Source organism: Oncorhynchus keta, chromosome 27, assembly GCF_023373465.1.
Source record: "Oncorhynchus keta strain PuntledgeMale-10-30-2019 chromosome 27, Oket_V2, whole genome shotgun sequence".
Classification (NCBI taxonomy): domain Eukaryota; kingdom Metazoa; phylum Chordata; class Actinopteri; order Salmoniformes; family Salmonidae; genus Oncorhynchus; species Oncorhynchus keta.
The window spans coordinates 25,794,423-25,821,857 of record NC_068447.1 but is presented as its reverse complement, the minus strand read 5'-3'; the positions used below and the strand labels follow the sequence as shown (position 1 = coordinate 25,821,857).

Sequence of the window (27,435 nt, the reverse complement as noted above, 5' to 3'; positions counted from 1 at the left end):
GAGAGAGAGAGAGAGCAAGACAGAAGGGAGGAACCGTAAGAGAGAGAAAGAGAATGAGAGAGAGAGAGAGAGAGAGAGCAAGACAGAAGGGAGGAACAGTAAGAGAGAGAAAGAGAATGAGAATGAGAGAGAGAGAGAGCAAGACAGAAGGGTGGAACAGTAAGAGAGAGAAAGAGAATGAGAGAGAGAGAGAGAGCAAGACAGAAGGGAGAAACAGTAAGAGAGAGAAAGAGAATGAGAGAGAGAGAGAGCAAGACAGAAGGCAGGAACAGTAAGAGAGAGAAAGAGAATGAGAGAGAGAGAGAGAGAGAGAGCAAGACAGAAGGGTGGAACAGTAAGAGAGAGAAAGAGAATGAGAGAGAGCGAAAAGAACAGAGGAGCAGAAAGACAGAAAAAAGGTCTTCAGGTTGGGTGAACCATTCTATTTTCAGCCATATCGGACAAACGTTGAGCGTATCAGATCAGTATACAGAACTCTGAGCTATCCGTTCAGACAAACAGAGACACTGGGTCCACCATATATAAACTCAGTAAAAAAAGAAATGTCCCTTTTTCAGGACCCTGTCTTTCAAAGATAATTCGTAAAAATCCAAATAACTTCACAGAATAACTTCATTGTAAACGGTTTAAAGATTGTTTCCCATGCTTGTTCAATGGACCATAAACAATTAATGACCATGCACCTGTGGAACCGTCGTTAAGACACTAACAGCTTACAGACGATAGGCAATTAAGGTCACAGTTATGAAAACTTAAGACACTAAAAAGAGGCCTTTCTACTGACTCTGAAACACACCAAAAGAAAGATGCCCAGGGTCCCAGCTCATCTGCGTGAACGTGCCTTAGGCATGCTGCAAGGAGGCATGAGGACTGCAGATGTGGCCAGGGCAAGAAATTGCAATGTCCATACTGTGAGACGCCTAAGACAACGCTACAGGGAGATAGGACGGACAGCTGATCGTCCTCGCAGTGGCAGACAACGTGTAACAACACCTGCACAGGATCGGTAAAACCGAACATCACACCTGCAGGACAGGTACAGGATGGCAACAGCAGCTGCCCGAGTTACACCAGGAATGCACAATCCCTCCATCAGTGCTCAGACTGTCCACAATAGGCTGAGAGAGGCTGGACTGAGGGCTTGTAGGCCTGTTGTAAGGCAGGTCCTCACCAGACATCACCGGCAACAAGGTCGCCTATGGGCACAAACCCACCGTCACTGGACCAGACAAGATTGGCAAAAAGTGCTCTCACTGATGAGTCATGGTTTTGTCACACCAGGGGTGATGGTCGGATTTGCGTTTATCATCAGTAAGAGGGAGGAACACCGAGGCCTGTACTCTGGAGTGGGATCGATTTGGAGGTGGAGGGTCCTTGATGGTCTGGGGTGGTGTGTCATCATTGGACTGAGCTAGTTGTCATTGCAGGCAATCTCAACTCTGCGTTACAGGGAAGACATCCTCCTCCCTCATGTGGTACCCTTCCTCCAGGCTCATTCTGACATGACCCTTCAGCATGACAATGCCACCAGCCATACGTCTCGTTCTGTGATTGATTTCCTGCAAGGCAGGAATGTCAGTGTTCTGCCATGGCCAGCGAAGAGGGCTAGGGCCAGGGCCATTCACCCCAGAAATGTCCGGGAACTTGCAGGTGCCTTGGTGGAAGAGTGGGGTAACATCTCACAGCAAGAACTGGTAAATCTGAAAATGCACTGCAGTACTTAATGCTGCTGGTGGCCACACCAGATACTGACTGTTAGTTTTGATTTTGAACCCCCCTTTGTTCAGGGACACATTATTCAATTTCTGTTAGTCACATGTCTGTGGAACTTGTTCAGTTTATGTCTCAGTTGTTGAATATTGTAATGTTCATACAAATATTTACATATGTTAAGTTTGCTGAAAATAAACACAGTTGACAGTGAGAGGACATTTCTTTTTTTTGCTGAGTTTAGTTTACATAACTACACTGCATTTTAGTAATTTAGCAGATGCTCTTAAAGTAGTGAGTGCATACATTTTTGTACTTGTCCCCCGTGGGAATTCAACCTACAACTCCAGCATTGTAAGGGCCATGCGCTACCAACTGAGCCACACGGGACCTGCAATACAGCAGTCATATGACAAAGGTTGTTAGGAACACATACTGTCCAGTCAACTCATGGTAAGTGCACATTAGTGCAAACTTTCCGTCCAACAGCTTAAATTGCTCCTGATAACTGCATTGTCCAGTTAAGTGGTGCACACTGACAACAGAACTACACTATGTTTGGGAACAAGTAATAGCACCACCCTAGAACTTCCCTCAGGTCAAATACTGAACGCATGACCACAGACATGGAGGTAATTGTATGCCACCCACAACCAGAGTTGCTCAGAAGCCAGAGTACGTAAACCGGCTCACAATAACCATCACCAAGGACTTAGAGAGAGCACCTTCCCTACCTCCTCTGCCAGACCAGGGAGCAGATTCACCTTTACTAAAACATACACATCCTCCCTATTTTTTACACCGTCAAAAAACTGCAAAGCACAGTCAAATAAAATGGAGAGAGAGTGGAGAGAGGGAAGGAGGTAGAGGAGGGTGTACATTGCAGATTCAGCTATCTAGAGGTAGGGCAGAAAGCCTTCAACAGCCTGACACACACGCACGCACGCATGCACAGATGCGTACGGACACACAGTACAGACACACAGTCAGCCGCACGCACACAACAAACACTTTTTTCCTGGAGGAGCATCCAAATCACATTAGCTTCCTGTCTGCCATCCATCATTACCACAGACAAAAGCACACGCTGCTGGAGAGCAACACAAACTGCATAGCAACCCGCAAAACCACACTTAAGCGTGTATACATAGGCACACACACACACTGTTGGAAAATCAATAGCCTATACATCAATACACATACACAACACACATCAAGAAAAAAGAACACACACTAACCTGTATTTAAAACATACAAATATCCCACATCTACCCTACCTGCATGCATTTGACTTTTCCCCAACCCTACCTTCTCAGCAGACACACATTAGCATCAGACAAAATTGTGCAGTCAATTCCATGACTGCACAATGGAAAAAATATATAATTTTGGCTTTAAATATTTAAACCGGGCCGAGCTAAGCAAGGGTAGAGAGACATCTTGAGAAATCTTTTTTTCTGTCTGTATGAATCTCCTTTCCCATTAGAGGGGGGATGGGGCCCTTATCTAACATGCTGTGTGTGTGTGTGTGTTTGTGTGCATGTGCAATATATGTTTGTGGGGGTGAGCCTTATCTCATGGGGGACACGTGAGTGTGCACGCATGTCGGTGGTGGGGATGCTGCTTACCTAATGGGATATGTGTGTGTGCGTGTGTGCATTTGCTCCTTATCTAATGGGCTGTGAGGTAATTTGCTGGGAGAGGGGGAGCTGTAGAGGTGGAGGAGAGGAAAACAATCTGGCAAGAGAGAGAGAAGAGTAAGAGTGTGAGAGCTTTATACGTTCTGACCATATGGTGCTATTGTGCTGAGGGAATGGGAAGAGAAAATATCTCTCTGTCTGTGTGAATCCCAAACCACCCCCTCGCCCCTACCAACTTCATTGGTGGTCACGTGTTGCTGACGAAACTCGTGGAGGGTGGCTTCCAGAGAATGGCGAGGGGATCAATAAACCCATCAACTTCGGGACAGACTTGTGACTTGAATGATGCAATTCACGTACCACTTTTAAATAATAAAATGAGCATGAAATTCTAATGAACAAATCCCCCCCTGTCGTTTTACCAGATATAAACCTCAGTAATAGTTAAACATTTCATTTGGGAGCTATTTCATCTTTTACATGTGTCAAGTCTCGAAATATGACAAACAAAAGCACGGGACATATAATTAGTCACGCCCCTCCATTATTTTGTGTGAAATTGCACAAACTCAAAAATAATGCAGTGCCTTATGGGATTCCACTTTGCTCTGAAGCCGGCAGTGTTGCTGGCTCGGGTCGAAGTGGTTATTGAGGGAGGTCTAATGAGCTGCTACACCCTCCATAATTTTCACTCACTCAGCTTTGGGACACTTGTGCATATGGCTGAGGCACGTGTGAACGTGCAAATGGATTTGCCTCTCTCATTCTCTCCGTCTCTCGGTTCTGCATCCCTTTTTGTTTTGCTCTTCCCACCAGACATTCCCCTCTTCCCACCAGTATTATTTTTTCCATTCGTCTTGCTCTTTCTCTTCATATTTTCCCCTCTCCTCCCATTCCTCTTGTTTCCTTTGTAGATACTACCTCCTCACCTGTAACTGTTTCCTCCTTTGGGATAAACCAAAATCCTTCCAAATCCATCTTGTGCCCCCTCCATCCTCTCTTCATCCCCCCTCCGCCTCTTCATCTACCTGGTCTCCCTCCAGTTTCGATCATCCCCTTGTCCCACCTGTACCATGCTGAATAGTGAACATCACCACAATCCTCAGCTCATACCACTGCTTCATCCAAACCAAAACGGATTACTTCAATCACCTGATAAACATGTCAATGTGCCATCCTCCCTGTGCGAAGAGCAGCAGACAGTTAAAGCCCTCTGCCTTACACATGGAATCAAAGCAGCCAGTGAGAGAGAAGGAGGGAGAGGGCTGCTCTTCTAGTTAGCTCATGAAACCTTGTTAAATCAGCCAACTCGAGACCCCCTCAAACCGTTTGAGGTGTAATGAGAGAAAACATTAGCGCCCTGTCGCTCTACTCGCCGGAGCCCAGACCCTCAGTTCCACTTCTATTTATACATTCATTGCCTTCTCCTCTTCCCTTTAGATTATTTATCTTTTAATAGGGACCAGTTTGTGTCATTATGGCAGTCAAAAAGGCTGCATTCCTCTTCTCTGCCTTGCTCTGTCCTTTCTCCTGTTCTCCCTCTCTCTACCTTGCTCTCCCTCCCCATCCCCCCTCTCCTGCTGTCTCCTCCCTCTCTACCCCTCCCCCAGCTCTTTCCTTCTCTCTGTGCCTCTCGCTCCCTCCCTCTTGATTGTAGGGCTGCATGCAGCGCGCCACCAATTCATGGAGGAGAGAGAGAGAGAGAGAGAGAGAGAGAGAGAGAGAGAGAGAGAGAGAGAGAGAGAGAGAGAGAGAGAGAGAGAGAGAGAGAGAGAGAGAGAGAGAGAGAGAGAGAGAGAGAGAGAGAGAGAGAGAGAGACAGAAGGATGGGGGAGACTGGAAAAGAGCAAAGACAGAGACAGTGAGACAGACATAGACGGTGAATGAGAGAACAGAGAAAACAAGAGAGAAAAAGGGACAAGAGAGAGAGAAGCGCGCTCCCGCTTCAGTGTTGGGCGTTCTTCTCCAGTTCCTGCTCGGTCAAAAGTTTACAGTGGTTTTAATTTCACCTTTCCGCAGCCAATCAGAACACGGCGAAGACTGCTGGTGAACTTTGATCCATTCCAAGAATATGACTGTAAAGATCTGAGGCGACTTCTCAGTTTCTAGGGTTTTCCCTCTCTTTTTTCCACCACTTCTTAACATATTTTTTTCTTTCTTTGCTTGTTTATTTGAATGTCCCTGATCACAGAGGACAGAACAACAGTGCTGTTGATCTAAGACAGAGAGTGTAGAGCCTTTATTCTTATTTCATTATCCCACTGTCTCTAGATCAGTGTTGTGTTCAGAAAGTGAGAAAGAAGGGCAGAGAGAGCCATAGAGCAGGGTAGAGAAAAGGGGTCAGAAGCACAAGATATATCAACAACCCTTCCTCCCTCCTCTCCTCTTCTGCCAGAACAGGATACATGCCTTGGTATTGACACAGCCCCCAGTCTTCATGTTCCACTTGCGATTGTTGATCAAAAATACTATGCAGAGCAGTGAAAAGGTGTGTGTGTGTGTGTGTGTGTGTGTGTGTGTGTGTGTGTGTGTGTGTGTGTGTGTGTGTGTGTGTGTGTGTGTGTGTGTGTGTGTGTGTGTGTGTGTGTGTGTGCGCGTGAGTGGGAGAGTTAGAGAGGGGGGGGGGGACAGTGGAGGGGGAGGCTGGCTGCAGTTAGATCATAGCCTCAGTTAGGGAAGGGGAGGGGCATCTTGGCATATAGAGGGAGCAGAGCATGCAAACAGACTGGTAAAAGTGGGTAAAGGTTGGGGCAGAACTATGGAGCGAGATAGCTGCCAAAAGGTTGAATGTATGTATCGTTAGGATTGTAAGAAAATCCATACGTAAATTGTTAGGATCGTAAGAAAATAGCTTTATCTTGGCCAGGTCGCAATTGTAAATGAGAACTTGTTCTCAACTTGCCTACCTGGTTAAATAAAGGTGAAATAAATAAAAAAGCCATGCTTGAAACATGAAATGCTCACTAAGAAGTATGTAAAAAATAAAAGTGCACTAATTTTGAGCGAAATAAGGTATTTGTGTGTATAGAACATTTCTGCGCTCTTTTGTTTCAGCACATGAAACATGGGAGCAACATTTTACATGTTACATTTATATTTTTGTTCAGTATACATTTGTTAATCAAATCCAAATCTAGCTTGCTAGCTTTCATAATGCGCTGGCTAGACATTCCAAAGCACATCAATGTAATTAGCCAACTGCTATCTGGCGATATGATTTGGTTAAACATCCTTCATGTCTTTCCAGGAGACTTTCAGTAAAAACAAATCTTCTGCAAGAGGTAGAAGCAGTAGGTGGTGAAGAAAGTGTACGAGAGCCTTTTCCTCCTGGCTGTGGAGTGCAGAAAGGACCATACGTTTGTCTACAAGGAGCCAGAGTCACAGTAGGCTATGTGTGCCGTTTTTTTATTCATGTAGTCCTTGAGGAAGAAGTAGCTGCTGCTTTCGTAACAGCTAATGGGGATCCTAATAAAATACCAAACCCAACATCCCTGTCAACATAGCCACAGCGCCAAAGCCTGCTAAACCAGCTGCCATTACTCAAAGCAAGAAGAGGTTAACCAGCTGAAGAACAATCTGGAACCTGCCTGGAACCTTCAACCAACACAACATCCATATTCAGTTAAACTTATGTTGTAGTATACTATACAACGGGTGGGTCTAATCCTGAATGCTGATTGGTTAAAAACGCATTCCAGCCGCTGTCTATTCCTCAAGTAACCACATTAAAATGCCTATTTACTCTGTTCCATCTGACTGCGTTATCCACTCTCATCAGCACAGCCAGGCAATTTACAGAGCATTCAAAAGTATTCAGACCTCTTCCCCTTTTCCACATTTGGTTACATTACAGCCTTATTCTAAAATGTATTAAATGTTTTTTTTCCTCATCAAATCTCCACACAACACCCCATAATGACAAAGAGAAAACCGATTTTTTGAAATTTTTGGTAATTTATTACAAATAAAAATAGAAATACTTCATTTACATAAGTATTCAGACCCTTTGCTATGAGACTCGAAATTGAGCTCCTGTTTCCATTGATCATCCTTGATGTCACACAACTTTTATTGGAGTTCACCTGTGGTCAATTTAATTGATTGGACATGACTTGGAAAGGCACACACCTGCCTATGTAAAGTCCCACAGCTGACAGCGCATGTCAGAGCAAAAACCAAGCCCGATCTAACATCCCGATCTAACATCTCTGGAGAGACCTGTAAATAGCGGTGCAGCGACTCTCCCCATCCAAGCTTGAGAGGATCTGCAGAGAAAAATGGGAGAAACTCCCCAAATACAAGTGTGCCAAGCTTGTAGCGTCATACCCAAAAAGAATCAAGGCTGTAATCGCTGCCAAAAGTGCTTCAACAAAGAACTGAATAAAGGGTCTGAATACTTATGTACATATTACATTAAAAAAAATTAAAAACCTGTCATTACAGGTGTGTAGATTGATGAGGTGAAAAAAACAATTGAATCCATTTTAGAATAAGGCTGTAACATAACAAAATGTGGAAAAAAGTCAAGGTGTCTGAATATTTTCTGAATGCACTGTATAAACCTGATCTCCACTATAAAAAGCATCTAGACATTATCTCACATTTCCTTTTGACTAACATTCAGTTTTCAACAGTGGAGATTTGTATAAACCTTGCTGTCTGTCTCACAGACATCTGCAACATTGTTTCCTGTATGCTCTCGTTGGCTGACCCTCGCTTCATATTCGTCGCCAAACCCACTGTCATCTATAAGTCTTTGCTAGGTAAAGCCCTGCCTTATCTCAGCTCACTGGTCACCATAGCAGCACCCACCCATAGCACACGCTCCAGCAGGTATATTTCACTGGTCACCCCCAAAGCCAATTCCTCCTTTGGCCGCCTTTCCTTCCAGTTCTCTGCTGCCAATGACTGGAACGAACTGCAAAACTCACTGAAGCTGGAGACTCATATCTCCCTCACTAGCTTTAAGCACCAGCTGTCAGAGCAGCTCAGAAATCACTGCACCTGTACATAGCCAATCTGTAAATAGCCCATCCAACAACCGCATCCCCATACTGTTATTTATTTGATTTATTTTGCTCCTTTGCACCCCAGTATCTCTACTTGCACACTCATCTTCTGCACATCTATCACTCCAGTGTTTAATTGATAATTACCTTGCCACTATGGCCTATGTTATTGCCTTTACCTCCCTCGCTCATTTGCACACACCGTATATAGACTTTTTCTATTGTATTATTGACTGTATGTTTGTTTATTCCATGTGTAACACTGTGTTGTTGTTTGTGTCGCACTGCTTTGCTTTATCTTGGCCAGGTCGCAGTTGTAAATGAGAACTTGTTCCCAACTAGCCTACCTGGTTAAATAAAGGTGAAAAAAACAACAACAACAAAAATATTGTTTCAATATTCTAATTCGATCTCCAGCTGTCCCATAGTAATGAACGTGTCGGGAGTTGGAACGAGACAGACAGGCAGGCAGCGGGCTGAAATCATGAATCAGCTGGCATAATTTTTATGGATATATACAAAGAAATTTAAATTGAAAAAAGGTCAAACGAAACAAGCTGCACAAGAACTCACTACTGTAATGGTCCAGGTTACAAAGTGGCTCAGTGACTCGTGTTTGCATCTCAATGTGAAAAAAAAAATATTCACAAAGAGGGCAACAGATGCTACTGAGCCAGATGTCTATGTGTCAGGGGAGAAGCTCCAGGTGAATCTGATTTTAAGTACCTTGGCATCATACTTGATTCCAACCTCTCTTTTAAAAAGCATGTGAAAAAGGCAATTCAAATAACCAAATTCAACCTCGCTAATTTCTGATTTTACAAAATAGTTTGACTACAGAGGTAGCAAAACTGTACATCAAATCTATGATACTCCCCCACTTAACATACTGCTTGACTAGTTGGGCCCAAGCTTGCTGTACAACATTAAAAACTATTCAGTCTGTCTACAAACAGGCTCTTAAAGTGTTTGATAGCAAGCCCAATAGCCATCATCACTGTTACATCCTCAGAAAGCATGAGCTCCTGAGTTGGGAAAATCTTGTGCAATACACCGACACATGTCTTGTATTCAAGATCCTAAATGGCCTGGCTCCCCCTCCACTCAGTATTTTTGTTAAACAGAAAACCCAAACATATGGCAGCAGATCCACAAGGTCTGCCATGAGAGGTGACTGTATAGTTCCCTTAAGGAAAAGCACATTTAGTAAATCGGCTTTCTCTGTGAGAGCTTCCCATGTCTGGAATACACTGCCATCAGACACACATAACTGCACCACATATCACACTTTCACAAAATGCATGAAGACATGGCTAAAGGTCAATCAGATTTGTGAACATAATCCCATGCTGTATATTGCCACTTTCCATGTTGTCTGTTGTATGTAGCTTGTGAGGTGTGGAAACACTGTTGCTTTTATGAATTTTGTCTTGTTGCTTTTTGTTCTATGTTGCTCTGTCTGTATGCAATGTCTTGCTTGTCCTATGTTGCTCTGCGTGTGCTCACTGCTCAATGATTGTCTATATTGTAATTGTTTTTAATAACCTGCCCAGTAAAAATCAAATAAACTCAACTCAACAAAGTGCAGATAGTTTGCTGTCTTTCCAGCTTCAGTTTGAAGTGATTGTGTTAGCTGCGTTGCTGGCAAGCTTCTCTGAACAACAGTGTCCTGATGAGTGAACATATTTTCTATGCCAGGCGAAAATGCGCCTCATTAGCTCATTGTTATGGATGTATCCAAATAAATGCCACTGGAAACAGCTTAACTTTTTATGGCTGCAGGGCAGTATTGAGTAGCTTGGTTGAAAAGGTGCCCATTGTAAACGGCCAGCTCCTCAGTCTCAGTTGCTAATGTATGCATATTATTATTTGTATTGGATAGAAAACACTCTAAAGTTTTCAAAACTGTCAAAATATTGTCTGTGAGTATAACAGAACTGATATTGCAGGTGAAACCCTGAGGAAAATCAAAACAGGAAGTGGCTTCTAATTTTGAAAACTCCATGTTCCATAGCCTCCCTTTGCCACATTTAAAGGGATATCAACCAGCTTCCTTTCCCTATCACTTACTCAAGGTGTCAACAGTCTTCAGACATAGTTTCAGGCTTTTATTTTGCGCAACAGAGTTTGAACAGCTATTGCTTTTCCCTCTCCTAATGTTAAAGACATTTGAGGTTGATATATTATCGATTATATATTTTAAAAACAACCTGCGGATTGATTATAAAAAACGTTTGACATGTTTCTGTGGACATTATGGAAACTATTTGGAATTTGTCTGCGTTGTCGTGACCGCTCTTTCCTGTGTATTTCTGAATGCGCCAAACAAACAGAGGTATTTTGGATATAAAAATAATCTTTATGGAACAAAAGGAACATTTGTTGTGTAACTGGGTGTCTCGTGAGTGAAAACATCTGAAGATCATCAAAGGTAAACGATTCATTTGATTCCTTTTCTGATTTTCGTGACCGAGCTACTTGATGCTAAGTGTACTTACACAAACGCTTGGATTGCTTTCGCTGTAAAGCATCATTTCAAAATCTGACACGACAGGTGGATTAAGCTGTGTTTTCTTATATTGCACTTGTGATTTCCATTTATAACATTTTTGACATGCATTTTTCTGGATTGTTTTGTTATTATTCTGTCTCTCACTATTCAAATAAACCTACCATTAAAATTATAGACTGATCATTTCTTTGTCAGTGGGCAAACGTACAAAATCAGCAGAGGATCAAATACTTTTTTCCCTCACTGTAGATATTGCTAGCTGTTGTACATACTATATGTATATAATGGTGGTTTATATAGGCTTGTGCACTGACAATTGACTAAATGATTTCAGCTGCATCAGAAACAAATAGTGTTGACCTACATATACATATTGAAATGTTATTAAATGTATAAACTAGCTTCAGTCTTATAGCTAAAACAGATGCAGGGTGTTGGTTTATCATTTAAACTTGAATTTGTTGGCAAGTAAACATGTTTTAATAAAACAGTAGATTAATCTGTCAATATAGAAAATAAGTGAACATGGCTTGTATTCAAAATAGTTTACTTGCTCTGGAGACTGAGGTGAGTTTACACAGCAATCGGCAGGAACAGTTATGGCAATGTATGACATATATACAGTGGAATAAAAATATACTAACACCGCTTATAATAAATACTGGAGTTCTACAAAAGGGAATACTTGCAAATGGTGTGTTTGGGTGGTGCAGTGGGGTGTTCAGAGTCACTTTGATACAAGGGAAGATTGTTGTTATGGGACTTTTCACATCTCCTCTTTAGAGTCATTCACTTCTTTGTCCCCACGCGGTATTGTCTGTGAGAGAAAGACAAAAACGGTATTACCCATTCATAGGCAATCGTTGTGTACTGTCTGTATTCCTACTGTGGCATCATTGTGTAGAATATGATACATCTCACAGACAAATGTTAGCTAACTAGCTACAACACACAGGTGTAGTTACTCCAAGAATAATATAAGTTAATAAGTGCATCGATGACGTCGTCCCCACAGTGTCATACGTACATACCCAGTCTTAGAAGACTAAGAGTGCATTGTACTACACCGGCTCCGACACTCGTCGGATGTGGCAGGGCTTGCAAACTATCACAGACTACAAAGGGAAGAACAGCTGAGAGCTGCCCAGTGACACGAGCCTACCAAAAAAGCTAAATTACTTCTATGCTCGCTTCGAGGCAAGTAACACTGAAACATGCATGAGACCATCAGCTGTTCCGGGACGACTGAGTGATCACACTCTCCATAGCCGATGTGAGTAAGGCCTTTAAACAGGTCAAAATTCACAAGTCTGCAGGGCCAGACAGATTACCAGGACATGTACTCCGAGCATGCGCTGACCAACTGTCAACTGACATTTTCAACCCTGTCCCTGACCGAGACTGTAATACTAACATGTTTCAAGCAGAACACCATAGTCCCTGTGCCAATGAAGAAGAAGCTAACCTGCCTAAATGATTACCGACCCGTAGCACTCACGTCCGTAGCCATGAAGTGCTTTGAAAGACTGGTCATGGCTCACATCAACACCATTAACCCAGAAACCCTAGACCCACTCCAATTTTCATACCGCCCCAACAGATCCACAGATGATGCAATCTCTAATGCACTCAACACTGCCCTTTCTCACCTGGACAAAAGGTATTTGGTATTTTATTAGGATACCCATTAGCTGTTGTAAAAGCAGCAGCTACTCTTCCTGGGGTCCACACAAAACAGAAAACATAATACAGAATGACATAATACAGAACATCAATAGACAAGAACAGCTCAAGGACAAACTATCTAGGTAAAATAGGGGAGAGGTGTTGTGCGGTATGGTGATCACTGTTTTTTGAAACCAAGTTTGCTGTTTATTTTAGCAATATGAGATGGAAGGAAGTTCCATACAATAAGGGCTCTATATAATACTGTATGCTTTATTGAATTTGTTCTGGATTTGGAGACTGTGAAAACACCCCTGGTGGCATGTCTGGTGGGCGATAAGTGTGTGTGTCAGAGCTGTGTGTAAATTGACCATGCAAACAATTTGGGATTATCAACACATTATAAAAAGAGGAAGTGATGCAGTCAGTCTCCCCTCAACTCTTAGCAAAGAGAGACTGGCATGCATAATATTTATATCAGCCCTCTGATTACGATTAAGAGCTAAATGTGCTGCTCTGTTCTGGGCCAGCTGCAGCTTAAATAGGTCTTTCTTTGCAGCACTGGCCCATACGACTGTACAATAATCAAGATTAGACTAAACTAAACTTGCTTTTGGAGTGTGGTGTCAAAAAAGCAGAGCATTTCGTCATTACGGCTAGACCTCTCCCCATCTTTACCATTGAATCTATATGTTTTGACCATGACCATTTACAATCTAAGGTAATGCCAAGTAATTTATTCTCCTCAACTTGTTCAAAAACCACATGATTCATTACCAGATTCAGCTGAGGTCTAGAAAGGAATGATTTGTACCAAATGCAATGCTCTTAGTTTTAGAGATGTTCCGGACCAGTTTATTACTGGCCACCCATTCCAAAATAGACTGCAACTCTTTGTTAAGGGTTTCAGTGACCTCATTAGCTATGGTGGCTGATGCGTATGTGGTTGAATCATCAGCATATGTGGACACACATGCTTTGTTTAATGCCAGTGGCAGGTCATTGGTAAAAATAAAAAATAAAAAAGAGTAGAGGGCCTAGAGAGCTGTCCTGCGGTACACCACACGTTACATGTTTGACAATAGAGAAGCTTCTATTAAAGAAAACCCTCTGAGTTCTTTAAGATAAATAGCTCTGAATCCACATTATGTGGCAGTACAGCTCCCACAATCTTATTTTTTTATCAATTTCTTTCAACCAATCATCAGTCATTTGTGTCAGTGCAGTACATGTTGCGTGCCCTTCTCTATAAGCATGCTGAACGCCTGTTGTTAATTTGTTTACAGAGAAATAGCAATGTATTTGGTCAAACACATTTTTTTCCAACAGTTTGCTAAAAGCTGGAAGCAAGCTTACAGGTCTGCTGTTAGAACCACCCATTACCACTCTTGAGTAGCAGAATTACTTTGGCTTCCCTCCAGGCCTGAGAACAAAGACTTTCCTCAAGGCTCAGATAAAAAGAATACGACAGATAGGAGTGGCTATAGAGTCAACTACCATCCTCAGTAGCCCAAAGATTTGAGAATGACACAAATATACATTTTCACAAAGTATGCTGCCTCAGTGTCTTTATATAATTTTGTCAGATGTTACTATGGAATACTGAAGTAGAATTACAAGCATTTCATAAGTGTCAAAGGCTTTTATCGACAATTACATGAAGTTGATGCAAAGAGCCAATATTTGCAGTGTTGACCCTTCTTTTTCAAGACCTCTGCAATCCACCCTGGCATGCTGTCTATTAACTTCTGGGCCACATCTTGACTGATGGCAGCCCATTCTTGTATAATCAATGCTTGGAGTTTGTCAGAATTCGTGGGATTTTGTTTGTCCACCCGCCTCTTGAGGATTGACCACAAGTTCTCAATGGGATTAAGGTCTGTGGAGTTTCCTGGCCATGTACCCAAAATATTGATGTTTTGTTCCCAGAGCCACTTAGTTATTACTCTTTCCTGATGGCAAGGTGCTCCATCATGCTGGAAAATACATTGTTCGTCATCAAATTGCTCCTGTATGGTTGGGAGAAGTTGCTCTCGGAGGATGTGTTGGTACCATTCTTTATTCATGGCTGTGTTCTTAGGCAAAATTGTGAGTGAGCCCACTCCCTTGGCTGAGAAGCAACCCCACACATGAATGGTCTCAGGATGCTTTACTGTTGGCATGACACAGGACTGATGGTAGCGTTCACCTTGTCTTCTCCGGACAAGCTTTTTTCTGGATGCCCCAAAAAATCGGAAAGGAGATTCATCAGAGAAAATTACTTTACCCCAGTCCTCAGCAGTCCAAAACCTGTACCTTTTGCAGAATATCAGTCTGTCCCTGATGTTTTTCCTGGAGAGAAGTGGCTTCTTTGCCACCCTTCTTGACACCAAGCCATCCTCCAAAAGTCTTTGCCTCACTGGTCGTGCAGATGCACTCACACCTGCCTGCTGCCATTCCTGGTGGTGCCCCGATCCCGCAGCTGAATCAACTTTAGGAGACGATCCTGGCGCTTGCTGGACTTTCTTGGACGCCCTGAAACCTTCTTCACAACAATTGAACCGCTCTCCTCCGATAAATGGTTGATTTAGGTGCAATCTTACTGGCAGCAATATCCTTGCCTGTGGAGCCCTTTTTGGGCAAAGCAATGATGACGGCATGTGTTTCCTTACAGAGGAAGAACAATGATTCCAAGCACCACCCTCCTTTTGAAGCTTCCAGTCTGTTATTCGAACTCAATCAGCATGACAGAGCATGCCACTGTTCGTTGTTGGCATTTCCTGCCTAAGTTTGCCCACTTTGCCAATTAAATAATAATTAAAATAATTGGTTTTGTGATGAATAAGCCATCTGATTCAATGAAAGATGGAGTTGAATTTGTCTTTCTGCCCATCCTTTAATTTATATAATTGATCTTGGCTTCATAATAAAGTGTCTTCTTCTTTTTGTTGAGTTTAGTCACATAATTACTCAATTTGCAGTAAGTAAGCCATTCAGATGTGCAGCCAGACTTATTAGCCACTCCTTTTGCCCCATCTCTTTCAATTCCTCATCAATCCATAGAGCCTTAACAGTTCTAACAGTCAGTTTCTTAACCTCTTGAACCTCTGGGGGCAGTATTTCATTTTTGGATGAAAAACGTTCCCGTTTTAAACAAGATATTTTGTCACGAAAAGATGCTCGACTATGCATATAATTGACAGCTTTGGAAAGAAAACACTCTGACGTTTCCAAAACTGCAAAGATATTGTCTGTGAGTGCCACAGAAATAATGCTACAGGCAAAACCAAGATGAAATTTCATACAGGAAGTGAGCCAGATTTTGAATGCGCTGTGTTCCAATGTCTCCTTATATGGCTGTGAATGCTCAAGGAATGAGCCTACACTTTCTGTCATTTCCCCAAGGTGTCTGCAGCATTGTGACGTATTTGTAGGCATATCATTGGAAAATGGACCATAAGAGACTACATTTACCAGGTGTCCGCTCGGTGTCCTCCATCGAAACTATTGCGTAATCTCCAGGTGCGTGCATTTTTCCATTTTGTCCAAACTGCCACGAGTGATTATCATCGAATAGATATGTGAAAAACACCTTGAGGATTGATTCTAAACAACGTTTGCCATGTTTCTGTCGATATTATGGAGTTAATTTGGAAAAAAAGTTTGCCGTTGTAATGACTGAATTTTTTTTTTTTCTTATCCAAACGTGATGAACAAAACGGAGCGATACACAAATAATCTTGTTGGAAAAACTGAACATTTGCTATCTAACTTAGAGTCTCCTCATTGAAAACATCAGAAGTTCTTCAAAGGTAAATGATTTTATTTGAATGCTTTTCTTCGATGGTAATCACTTGTGGCAGTTTGGACAAAATGGAAAAATGCACGCACCTGGAGATTACGTAATAGTTTCGATGGAGGACACCGAGCGGACACCTGGTAAATGTAGTCTCTTATGGTCCATTTTCCAATGATATGCCTACAAACACGTCACAATGCTGCAGACACCTCGGGGAATAGACAGAAAGCGCAGGTTCATTCCTGGCGCATTCACAGCCATATAAGGAGACATTGGAACACAGCGCCTTCAGAATCTGGGGCATTTCCTGTATGAAACTTCATCTTGGTTTCGCCTGTAGCATTAGTTCTGGGGCACTCACAGATAATATCTTTGCAGTTTTGGAGACGTCAGAGTTTTGTCTTTCCAAGGCTGTCAATTCCATGCATAGTCAAGCATCTTTTCGTGACAAAATATTGCGCTTAAAACGGGCACGACTTTTTATCCAATAATGACATAGCGCCCCCATAGGTTGAAGAGGTTAACAAAAGGCTAAGCTTGTGAGCCAATATATTTATTTCATTTCATTTGCGATTTTCATGAATAGTTAACGTTGCGTTATGGTAATGAGCTTGAGGCTATAATTACGCTCCCGGATACGGGATGGCTCGTCGCAACAGGTTAACAGGTGCATGCTTATCAATAATTGGAAGAAGCAATATCATAAATTCATCAAATACAGCATCTGTATGCTCATCATTAATCACATCAGACCAACAAATATTTTTAACATCATAGAGTCACAGCAAAGTCACAGGAAAATATTTTGTGTATACACTATTTTAGGCCCAGCTGTTGGAACTTTGGCTTTCCTGGATATAGCCACTATATTGTGATCACTGCATCCATTGGGTACGGAAACAGCTTCAGAGCAAAGTTCTAAAGCATTAGTAAAAATGTGTATATAGTGTTTATAAACACCCTGGTAGGTTGATTAATAACCTGAACCAGATTACAGGCACTGGTTATGTTGTGAGTTTAACTGTGCTAAGAAGCTTCCTCTTGAGCAGACAGCTTGATGAAAACCAGTCAATATTCAGGTCCCAAAGAAAGTATACCTCTCTGTTTACATCACATACACTATCAAGCATTTCACACATATTATTTAGATACTGACTGTTAGCACTGTTGGTGGCCTATAGCAACACCCCAAAAGTAAAGACATTAGATGTGCCAGGTGAACCTGCAACCACAAGACTTCAATAACACTTGACTTAGAGCTTCTCTAAGCATGACCGGGATATGGCTTTGAATATATACAGCAACACCTCCCCCATAAGCATTTCTGTCTCTTCTATAGATGTTATATCCTTGTATTTCTACTGATGTATCACCAAATGAATTATCTAAGTGAGTCTCAGAAATGGCTAATATATGAATGTTATCTGATTTGAGCAAGTTATTGATTTCATTAACCTTATTTCTAAGGCTACATATATTAGTATGGGCTATTATCATCCCTTTCCTTGGTAGCTTATCAGAGATAGACATAATACTGAAAAGAGCAGACAAAGCAAAGGAAAAAATATACAAAAATATACATCAATTAACTTGTTATGGCTGCAATCATAATACCGGGATCGATATGACAACTACCAGTGAAAATAGAGGGCGCCAAATTCAAACCACAGAAATCTCATAATTACAATTCCTAAAACATACATGTGTTTAAATCATTTTAAAGGTAATCTTGTTGTTAATCCCACCAAAGTGTCTGATTTCAAATAGGCTTTTCAGCATAAGCACTACAAACGATTATGTTAGGTCTCCACCAGACCACAATAAGCACAGCCATTTTCCAGCGAAATATAGCATTCACAAAAAGCAGAAATAAAAATAAAATGAATCACTAACCTTGAATTATCTTCATCAGATGACACTCATAGGACTTCATGTTACACAATACATGCATGTTTTGTTTGATAAAGTTCATATTTATATAAAAAAATCTGAGTTTACATTGGCTATTTAGATTCACTAGTTCCAAAAACATCAAGTGATTTTGCATAGCCACATCGTTTCAACAGAAATACTCAACATAAATGTAGATAATACAAGTGGTACACATAGAATTATAGATATACCTCTCCTTAATGCAACCGCTGTGTCAGATTTCAAAAACAGTTTACGGAAAAAGCAACACATGCAATAATCTGAGACGGCGCTCAGAACAGAAGCCAAATTAGCCGCCATGTTGTAGTCAACAGAAACCAGAAAATACATGATAAATGTTTCCTTACCTTTGATGAACTTCATCAGAATGCAGTCCTAGGAATCCCAGGTCCACAATAAATGCTTCATTTGTTCGAAAATGTCCGTTATTTATGTCCAATTAGCTACTTTGGTTAGCGTGTTTGGTAAACAATTCCAAAGTCATAAAGCGCATCCACTATAATGTGACTAAATGTCCAAAAGTTCCGTAACAGTCAGTAGAAACATGTCAAACGATGTACTGAATCAATCTTTAGAATGTTGTTTGCATATATCTTGAATAGCGTTCCAACCGGAGAATTAGAATGACAAATGAGCGGTGGAACGCAGGTGCTTCCCCTGTGAACGCGCATAGTGAATGCATGGTCAACTGGTGGCTGTAGTGACTATTTCCTGTGTCATTCGACCCCCCTTCACATTAGAGTCATCAGACAAAGTTCTATTGACTGTTGACATCTAGTGGAAGGCGTAGGAAGTGACACATCCATATCTCGCTGTAATTTCAATGAGAGCTTGGTTGAAGATCTGCCACCCCCAGAAAAAAAAACAGGAAGTGGAATTTCTCAGGTTTTTGCCTGCTACATGAGTTCTGTTATACTCACAGACATAATTCAAACAGTTTAAAAAACCTTAGAGTGTTTTCTATCCAATACTAATACTAATATGCATATATTAGCAACTGAGACTGAGGAGCTGGCCGTTTACAATGGGCATCTTTTCATCCAAGCTACTCAATACTGCCCCTGCAGCCATAAAAAGTTAATCAATTGGTGTGTGTGTGCGCTGTGGGGTTGAGGCTACGAACCCATAGGCTTGGCTCTCTGATCCCTTCCAGGCTTCTGGGAGTTAGTGTGGACAATGAGCCTATCATAGCGAATGTAAGCAATGTCCCCGCGTGCTCTGGCAGCTTTCATGGCTGGGACCAGTTCAATCCTCTTCTGGCGCACAGCTTCAAGATAGTCCTCATTGAGGAAGATATACCTTCATCTCAAGTTCTTGGCACTTTCCAGAACCATTACCTTGTCCTTGAAGCTCAGGAACTTGACCACTATAGGCCTGGGCCTATCTCCTGGTCCAGAGGTGGGTTTTCCAGTCCTGTGGACAACCTCCATCTCAACCTTCCTGTGGTCCATCTTCAATTTCTCAGAGATCTCTTGTAAGGTCGTCCATTCTTTTATTAGTAGAATCCACAAGTATTTGGACAAAACACTTGAAGCTATTTTCTTGTTGTTGTAACGTCTGCTTGTGGGTCTCTTTTTGTTTGTTTAATAGATCCTTCACTTGTGATAGAGAGACACCACTGTCCTCAACGGGACTCCCACTGGCTTTGGTCTTCATCATGGTAGGTAGCAACGTAGGTTACGCTGTTACTCCTCGCAGTTCCAGATATGGCAGGTCACTGAGAAAATTGAAAACAACAAACAGCAGGGATCTGGACAGCCACAAACCAGGGCGGGACACTATGTGAGAATGCTATTCATTGACTAGGGCTCAGCATTCAATACTATAGTGCCCTCAAAGCTCATCACTAAGCTGGGACTAAACACCTCCCTCTGCAACTGGATCCTGGACTTCCTGAAGGCACGCCCCCAGGTGGAAAGGGCAGGTAATAACACATCTGCCACGCTGATCTTCAACACGGGGGCCCCTCAGGGGTGCGTGCTCAGTCCCCTCCTGTACTCCCTGTTCACTCACACCTGCATGGCCAGGCACGACTCCAACACTACCATCTGATCACCGACAACGATGAGACAGCCTATAGGGAGGAGGAAAGAGACCTAGCCGTGTGGTGCCAGGACAACAACCTCTCCCCCAACGTGATCAAGACAAAGGGGATGATTGTGGACTACAGGAAAAGGAGGACCAGGCACGCCCCATTCTCATTGACGGGGCTGTAGTGGAGCAGGTTGATAGCTTCAAGTTCCTTGGTGTCGACATCACCAACAAACTATCATGGTCCAAACACACTAAGACAGTCGTGAAGAAGGCATGACAAAGCCTATTCCCCCTCAGGAGACTGAAAAGATTTGGCATGGGTCCTCAGATCCTCAAAAGGACAGAGAGCATCCTGACAGGTTGCATCACTGCCTGGTAAGCAACTGCTCGGCCTCCGACCGCAAGGCACTACAGAGAGTAGTGCGCACGGCCCAGTACATCACTGGGACCCAGCTTCTTGCCATCCAGGACCTCTGTACCAGGCGGTGTCAGAGGATGCCCCTAAAAATTGTCAAAGACTCCAGCTACCCTAGTGATAGACTGTTTTCTCTACTACAGCACGGCAAGCAGTACCAGAGTGCCAAGTCTAGGTCGAAAAGCCTTCTTTTGTCAGCTTCTACCCCCAAGCCATAAGACTCCTGAACAGCTAATGAAAGGGCTACCCAGACCCCTGTTTTACGCTGCTGCTACTCTCTGTTTATTATTTATGTATAGTTACTTTAATAACTCTACCTTCATATACATATTACCTCGACTAACCAGTGCCCCCGCACATTGACTCTGTTCCGGTACCTCCTGTACAAAGCCTCGCTATTGTTATTTTACTGCTGCTGTTTAATTATCTGTTACTTTTATTTTTTACTTAACACTTCTTTTTCTTAAAACTGCATTGTTGGTTAAGGGCTTGTAAGTAAGCATTTCACTGTAAGTTCTATCTACACCTGTTGTATTTGGCGCATGTGACAAATACAATTTGATTTGATTTGAAGTCATCAAGCCAAAGTCATTCCTTTATTCTTCGCCCTCATCAAAAAAAGTATTATTCTCCTAATTAGAGGCACTGAGACTAGCTAGGCTAGTTATCTATCTAGAGATAATGTTACAATTTAGGTATAGCAAACACAGCTAGCTAGCTAAACTTGGCTAGCTTGGTTTGTAGTGGTACTAGCAAGCCCCGTTATAGCCGAATCGATCACCAATTTGTACTGTACTGAACAAAACTGCCTTGTGGACTCTACAATCTGTCGAAAGCGTTCCACGGGCATGCTGGCCCATGTTGACTCCAATGCTTCCCACAGTTGTGTAAAGATGTTCTTTGGGTGGTGGACCATTCTTGATACACACAGGAAACTGATAAACATGACTCCATTAAAAAAAATGTATTTATAATACAGCTATAGTGCTAAATGATGTCTGAAACACCCTCTCATCACTCATAATTATATAGGGAGACGACGTGACAGTGGTAGGCCTGATCACCAACTACGATGAGACAGCCTACCGGGAGGAGATCAAAGACCTGGCAGTGTGGTGCCAGGACAACAATCTCTCCCTCAACATCAGCAAGAAAAAGGAGCTGATCATGGACTACAGGAAACAGAGGGCCAAGCACACCCCCATCCATATCGACAGGGCTGTAGTGGACTGGCTGCATCACTGCTTGGTATGGTAACTGCTTGGCATCTGACCAAAAGGACCTACAGAGGGGCCGAGCTCCCTGCCATCCAGGACCCCTAAAAATCAAAGACTCCAGTGAAGTCATAGACTGTTCTTGCTACTACTGCATAGCAAGTGTTAAGTGTTAAGGTTTCACCAAGTCTGGAACAAACAGGACCCTGAACAGCTTCTACCCCCAAGCCATAAGACGCTAAATAGCTACCCGGACTATTTGCATTGACATTTTTTCAACACTTTTGACTCCTCACATATGCTGCTGTTACTGTTTATTATCTACCCTGTTGCCTAGTCACTTTATCCCTACGTATCTGTACATACAGTCCATTTGGAATGTAATCAGACCCCTTGACTTTTTCAAAATTTGGTTACGTTACAGCTTTATTCTAAAATGTATACAAAAAAATATCCCACAATACCCCATAATGGCAAAGCAAAGAAAATGCTGCAGAACTTTTTTGGTACCCTTCCCCAGATCTGTGCCTTGACACAATTCTGTCTCAGACAATTCCTTTGACCTCATGGCTTGATTATTTTGCTCTGACATGCACTGTCAACTGTGAGACCTTATATAGACAGGTGTGTGCCTTTCCAAATCATCTCCAATCAATTGAATTGAAATCAAGACGTAGAAACATCTGAAGGATGATCAATGGAAACAGGATGCACCTGAGCTCAATTTCATGTCTCATAGCAAAGGGTCTGAATACTTATGTAAATAAGGTATTTCTGTTTTTTATTTTGAATAAATTTGCTAAAATTTCTAAAAACCTGTTTTCGCTTTGTCATTATGGGGTATTTTGTGAGGTTTTTGTTCGTTTTGGACGTCGCTGAGTTTTTTGGGGGCTGTTTGAGCACACAAAAACATGTATAGGGGCAAGCAGAAGTTAACGCCCCTTCATCAGTGATTGGTCAACAGTAGGGATTCTTCAAAAGTTGTTGTTGTCACTCAACAAGAGACAACTTGTTTTCCTGCACATTTTTTCATTGGGAAATACTGCACCAACATCTTAGTCCGATGTAAAACTGCACCGCTAAGATCTCCTTGAGTTATGTTAGATTAATTCTGACGAAGCGTATACTGGCATCTCAAAATGGATGAACAGTACTATTGCCGTTTTTTTCTCGTATTTCAAGCGAAGGTCTTTTAAGATGTTTTTTTCTCTTATTTCAAGTGAATGTCTTTTAAGGGAGTGTGCACACTCGTTCGGTTCGGCTAGCCAAGTTCGGCTAGCCACTAGCTGAACTGAAGCATGTGGAAGCCTTTAGTCTACACCAGTTGTTTATGAATAACATTTGATTTCATAAGTGCGCCACGTAATTGCTCTCGCTCTACTGTGTGTGCATGATGTGTACCAGTGTTGAGTTCAGGAGAGAAGGAAGGAGGGAGGTAGGGTGAAGGTGGTCTCAGTCCTAGCAGATACAAATGAAAGTGTGTAGAGGTGTGTTTGTTGTCACTACTTGCCTAAAAACCAACACTAACCCAAAGTCCCTTGACCAGTGTGTGTTGTGCTTTTGAACAGGTTTTTGATCTTGAATATGAACACGTAATACCACCAAACATTCAAGAGCGCGCACACACACAGCACTTCAAAATCGGAACGCTTCATTGAAAGACATGCCTGAGCAGCCCCAACTCTAGCTGCCAAAATAAAGGGGTGTTTGGCACGTTGCTACCCTGAAGGAGAGAGAGAGAGGGGCTAGAATTACCTCTCGGTTAGGGTTACATGCTAAATGGCCTGTTTGAAAAACACTTTAATTTTAACAATGTCAACTGCATCACCGATTCTTCCTGTCCCTTCTAACTTCAGACTCCAAGCCCCTTCCCTACTCATATAGCCCTAAAACCAATGGCTCCTTCTCTGCTTTCTTTGCTTTCCTTCCTTTCCCTCCTCCCTCCCTCCCATTCCCTTCCCTCCTCGCTCTCTCTTCCAAGCAAAGCAGATTAAAGCACAGAGAGTCAACTGTGGAAAATTAGCACCATGGTGTAACTCACCCTGTGGCCAGCGCCTTGGCTTTGTTCTGTCTGTGACAAGAAACCCTGAACACACACGCACGCATGTACGCACACACACACACACACACACACACACACACACACACACACACACACACACACACACACACACACACACACACACACACACACACACACACACACACACACACACACACACACACACACACACACACACACACACACACACACACACACACACACACACACACACACACACACACACACACACACACACACACACACACACACACACACACACACACACACAGTTTTACTCCAACAAGTAGTGTTTGATGTGAGGACTGAGGGGCTGTGTGCTGTGATATCCCTGTGCAGCGTAACCCTGACAAGACAAAGGACAAAATCAGACCAGCCATGAATTAGGGTCAAATCCATTCACAAAGATGGAAGGGGTCAATGACTACACATACAGACCAGTGTATCAACAGGTATGGGGACATAAAGTACCAAACACACACGGATAATTCCTCAATAACAGAATGATGCTGAGACTCAGATGTATGACTTTAAAATGTTTGCCAGACAAAAAACAATGAATGCAAAGTTAAACAAACCATACAACTCTATGCACAAGAACGACTTTTAACAATTTCCACTGAAAGTTTTACAAAAACACATTTACGACAAGAACAGTGCAGATGCAAAGTTTGGTAACAGAATGACAGCACAAACAGCACAAAACAGTCATTCTGCATTGTTCTTCAAGCAAACGTGTTTCTGTTAAATTTTCTGTGGAAATTATTGAAGGTTGACTTCGGCACGAAAAATGGTCCACTTCCGCCACTTTTTAAATTTTCTAACAGAAAGGGTGTGTGCCTTTGATTGTTCATCAATGTGTCATTCTGGTCATGGCATAGCTAGTTCGTTAGCTAAGCTAGCCAGTAACTCTTCCAGTTTGTGTTGATGTCATTTCACTGAATTTGCTTTAGGATGGAAGCAGAAGAGATTAGTAAGAAATGGCACATCTGTAGCCAAATATCTTATTCGTCCATTTGGGGGTTTTTAAGCATGAAATGACCTGGTATGATGGTGCATTGATCAGTTATACAGCTTAAAGCTGTTATTTTTGCATTTTACCCAAAGTCAACCTTTAATAGTGGTCCTTGTGCATAGAGTTGTATGGTATGTTTAACTTTGCAATTATTGTGTTTTGTTTGACATCCATTTTAAAGTCTCAGCATCATTCTGATACCATGGACTTTCCCACATTTCTATTCAATAAACCTCTGTGCCAGGGTTTCCCTTAGCCGATAATAGGCGGCTTTTGCCCCCCCCATCCCAAAAAAATGAAAGTTGCTAAATAAAATTGCCGTTGGCCAATTGTCCAGGAGAATTTTAAAAATCCCATTGCGAAATAATGAATTTCAGCCTATTCGTTGATTGAAATACCAGCTGATGAAGCGTAAGAGCTGCTGATACAGCTCAAACAGCTGTTTGTTGCTGCTGGAGTGAAGCGTGCTTTAATTTGCCCAATCATTGCGCCACAATTCTTAGGGCAATCACGTGTAAAAAAAACAATGGCCAGGATTAAAAAGAGCTACTATTTTTATTTCTCAACTGGTAATTGAAGAGTGCTTCCCATTCGCTATTCAAGTGCATAGGCAACTAGGCAAGCTTCAGTGCGTCATACACACTTTGCAATGAGCTGGAGGCAGTATGCATTTTGAAAACAAATACTTCATTGTTTGAAACCTAAATGTTTTACTACATATTATGAGGCATGCCTTAACTTGCTTCAAAGTACCTTAGCCAAAATCCAACCAAACATGCAGGCAATTATTTTATAAAGACTTCCATATGCCATTTGAAACCTTTATCTCTCATGTTCTATTCATTTTTAAATCAACTTTCTTTAATTTTCCAGTAGCCAAAGGCACTATCCACGTCATATTAGCAACTCATGCTAGTAGTAGCTTATTTAGATCTTCCATCTTTCTAAATTTCTAACAGATTTTTTCATCTTTGTCACAGGCAGGTTGGTTTACTTGTTTAGCATAAGGCAGGAGAGCACTGAGGATGATATTACTTCCTGGACATCAGGTCCACAGTCAGGCAGGCTACACAGGAACACACACCAACACGGAAACACACAGACTCCCTTGATGATTGTTTTTTGCAGCCCATTTCTACAGTCAAAGCATTAGCAGTCCAAAGAGAACAATACACTGAGCAGCAGATCTCTGTGGCCAAGCAGAGCTATCCATTGGCTGGAAGGCCCAGGTTTCAGGCTAAACACCAGTGACCAGAACTAAAGGTCAGGTGAATTATAGATGAGTTCTGTTATTTTCTGTGGACCTCTGGTCCCCTTCCCCCCTCCTCTGTACTCTTTCTGTTCCTTCTCCCTCTCTGATCTCTCCTCTCACTCTCTCTCTCTGCCCTCAGCTCTCATTCGCTCTTGATCCCCCTGCTCACTCCTTTTCTCTCTGTCTTCTCTCGCTCCTCTGTCCTCCCTCTCTCTCTCCCGCTCCTCTTCATACTTCTCTTCTCCCTTTGTTTCACCATCCTTGTCTCTTTATCCCCAGTCTCACTCCCCCTTTCTCTCGCTCTCTCTCTCAGACCAGTGAAGAGATGGAGTTATTTTTAGCCCAGTGTGAGAAAGAGGGAGTGAGATCGTGCTGGGCTAGCACATACTCTCCATAAGGGCTTTCTGGAGACCTGTCACAGAAGTGTGAGTGACAAATTATTTATTTTCCTGCTAACATAAGTGTGTGTGTTATTCTGTGTATTTATGAGTGATTGTGTGTGTTTATGTGTGATTGTGTGTGTTTATGTGTGATTGTGAGTGTGTGTGTCAGTAGTAGCAGTAGAAGTGACGTGGTTCTTCCCTATGTCCATTTCCCCCTCTCACATAGCTGCATGGTCTTGTGGAAGGCAAATCAGCACTCTCCACAGCCCATTTCACCTGGGCCACCCAGCCTTCACCAAGCCCGCAAGCCAGTGCTGTGACAGTTGAGAGGCAGGGTGGTTTACTTGGTTAGCATAGTGTTAGCTGTATGATAGGCAGGTTGGTTTACTTGCTTAGCATAAGGCAGGAGAACACTGAGGATGATATGAATTCCTGGACATCAGGTCCACAGTCAGGTAGGCTACACAGGAACACTCACCAACATGGAGACACACAGACTGTCACGCCCTGACCTTAGAGATCCTTATTATTCTCTATGTTTGGTTAGGTCAGGGTGTGACTCGGGTGGGAAAGTCTATGTTTTCTATTTCTTTGTTTTTGGCGGAGTGTGGTTTCCAATCAGAGGCAGCTGTCTATCGTTGTCTCTGATTGGGGATCAGAGTTAAGTTGTCATTTTCCTTTTGGGTTTTGTGGGATCTTGTTTTCTGTTAAGTTTCTTAGCCTTACAGAACTGTGCGCTTTCATTTTTTGTCTTTGTTATTTTGTTTTGGTGTCATCAATAAAAAGACAATGTACGCCTACCACACTGTGCCTT

At 42.4% G+C, this 27,435-nt stretch overlaps 1 protein-coding gene across 4 annotated transcripts in view; it reads right to left on the bottom strand.

The window, feature by feature from the left end:
• Nucleotides 1-27,435, bottom strand: part of LOC118359660 (nuclear receptor coactivator 3-like) — a 126,089-nt gene that overhangs the window by 65,677 nt on the left and 32,977 nt on the right. Inside the window, exon 2 of one of the 4 annotated variants that reach the window (XM_052482026.1) lies at nt 11,557-11,688. The exons of the other annotated variants lie outside the window; for them this stretch is intronic. The gene's annotated coding sequence lies outside the window, so the exon portion shown is untranslated. The remainder of the gene's footprint in view (nt 1-11,556; nt 11,689-27,435) is intronic. 4 annotated transcript variants of the gene reach the window in all.